General features: G+C 35.3%; 1 non-coding gene across 1 annotated transcript; it reads left to right on the top strand.

Annotated features, from left to right (window-relative positions):
- Positions 1–1096: 1096 nt before the first annotated feature.
- On the top strand, positions 1097–1229 carry LOC126030401 (small nucleolar RNA SNORA70). The gene has a single exon (XR_007503117.1). It is a non-coding gene; the product is annotated as a small nucleolar RNA SNORA70 (small nucleolar RNA).
- The last annotated feature ends 1228 nt before the right edge of the window (positions 1230–2457 follow it).

Genomic DNA, 2457 nt, shown 5'->3' with positions numbered 1-2457 from the left:
TATTTCACTATTTTATAATCATATCCAATAGATGTTTCAAATATTATTTATTTTAATAGTTTTTTAAAAGAACCGAAAAAATTAGTATATTTACCAAAATATTACCCAATCATAATATTTTTAAAACCTTTCTTGATTTGTTAATTTCTATCTCATAGTATTTCTTTTTAGTTAGAAGATGATTTTCCTTACAAAATTTTATTTGGTGCTGTTATACGGATACTCTTCTGTTTAATCAAAAAGTTTTTATTTTTTTCATCTTTGACAAATATTTTACTGAATATATAATCATAAGGTAACAATTTAAAGATATCATTTCTTTCTCTTTCATATTGTGATGTACTTTGTGAGATATCAGCATTTTCGTTTCATGGGCATTTTCTGTCTGTAGTATTTACCACCTTCTGGTGACTTTTAAGATTTTCATATATTCTAAGCGCTTAGCCAGGAGTAGAGCATCAAACGGGTGTAGCCCGAAAAACCAAAAAAAAAAAAAAAAAGATTCCCATATATGAGACCAGAGTGATGGCGTAATGTAGGGTGGACCACAGTTCAACCCCCCGCCATCCCATATGGTCCTCCAAGCCAGGAGCAATTTCTGAGTGCATAGAGGAGTAACCTCTGAGCGTCACTGGGTATAACCCTCCCACCCACCCCCCCAAAGATTTTCATATAATTTTTCTATCTTGTGATTTGTTTGATATATGCTAAGCATGAGTTTCGGGGTATTTATTTTCATTGTGTAATGTAGAGTTTCTTGAATTTATGGGTTTAAAATTATTTTTTATCAAATTTAGATGCATCATTTCTAATTTTATGATAATTTTTGGAAAATTTCTACCAGTACAAAAGTCTATTCTTCTGTCTGCATTTTCTTGACCTTCTTTAACTCTCCTACTCAAATTTGACATTAAGTTGGTCATGCCTCATGTAAAAGCAAAAATCACTGTTTTGAGTTTTTGGGAAGCATTTTTCTTCTCTACAGTTTATTTTGGACTACCATATTTTCCGGTGTATAAGACGACTAGGAGTATAAGACAACCCCTACTTTTCCTGTTAAAATACAGGGTTTGAATTGAATAAAAGCCACATATTGATGCAATCAAACCCTCCGTGTTCTCTGACCTGTGAGACCTGGGAAGAAAAGACTGCAAACAACAAACAAATCCCTTGGTGTTTTTGAGGCTTATGACTTGTAGAAGTCTTTTTAAAGAACCTTGGAGACAGTTCTTTGAAAAAATAAAAACAGAAACAAAATATAGAGTTTGGGCTATATTCGCTGTATAAGACTATCTCTCTTTTAATACACACCAAATGGAAATTCAAAAAATGTAAGAAAAAAAGAGTGGAACCCTCAAAGGTTAACAGTATATATTTAATAAAGCTAGACTTTGGAGTGCCAACAATCATTTTACATTTGTCATTTGTAGTGACAATATCACTACAAATTGTCGTGACTGTGATTTTTTAATTGTGATCCACAGTAAAAGCAGGGATAGGGGGCTCCTCCAAGAGTAGCTGGCTGGGGTGCAGTGATTACTAGGGAGACAGAGTTTCTCCTCTGTGTCTCATAACAGCTCAAAAGAGGACTGAGCACTGGAAAGCCACACACACCAGGCGGATGGATGAGATGCTGTGCTTGATAACTCAGATCCTTTGTGTGCCCTGAAAGATGAGTCAGGACAAGCAGAGGACTGAGTGATGATGCCTGGCAACTGGATGGGATACAGCTGTAAGAGGAAGACAGATCATTCATCCCTTAAGCTGGAGTAAGTTTTAGCATGCTCTATACTGGCGTATAAGACGACCCCCAACTTTCAAGAAGTTTTTCATGGGTTAAAAGTAGTCTTTTTTTTATTTAATCAACTTTATTACATACATGATTGTGTTTGGGTTTCAGTCATGTAAAGAACACCACCCATCACCAGTGCAACATTCCCATCACCAATGTCCCAAGTCTCCCTCCTTCACACCCAACCCCCGCCTGTACTCTAGACAGACTTTCTATTTCCCTCATACATTCTCATTATTAGGATAGTTCACAATGTAGTTATTTCTTTAACTAAACTCATCCCTGTTTGTGGTGAGCTTCATTAGGTGAGCTGTAACTTCCAGCTTTTTTCTTTTCCTTGTCTGAAAGTTATTGCAATGTCTTTCATTTTTCTTAAAAACCATAGATGAGTGAGATATTTCTGTGTCTTTCTCTCTCTCTCTCTGACTTATTTCACTCAGCATAATAGATTCCATGTACATCCATGTATAGGAAAATTTCATGACTTCATCTCTCCTGACAGTGCATAATATTCCATTGTGTATATGTACCAGTTTCTTTAGCCATTCATCTGTTGAAGGGTATCTTGGCTGTTTCCAGAGTCTTGCTATGGTAAATAGTGCTGCAATGAATATAGGTGTAAAAAATAGCCTTAAAAAATGTTGTCTTATACACTGGAAAATTAT

The sequence above is a fragment of the Suncus etruscus genome, chromosome 1 (genome assembly GCF_024139225.1).
Source record: "Suncus etruscus isolate mSunEtr1 chromosome 1, mSunEtr1.pri.cur, whole genome shotgun sequence".
In the NCBI taxonomy this organism is placed as follows: domain Eukaryota; kingdom Metazoa; phylum Chordata; class Mammalia; order Eulipotyphla; family Soricidae; genus Suncus; species Suncus etruscus.
The sequence above is the reverse complement of the archived record's forward strand: the minus strand, read 5'-3'. Positions and strand labels throughout refer to the sequence as shown.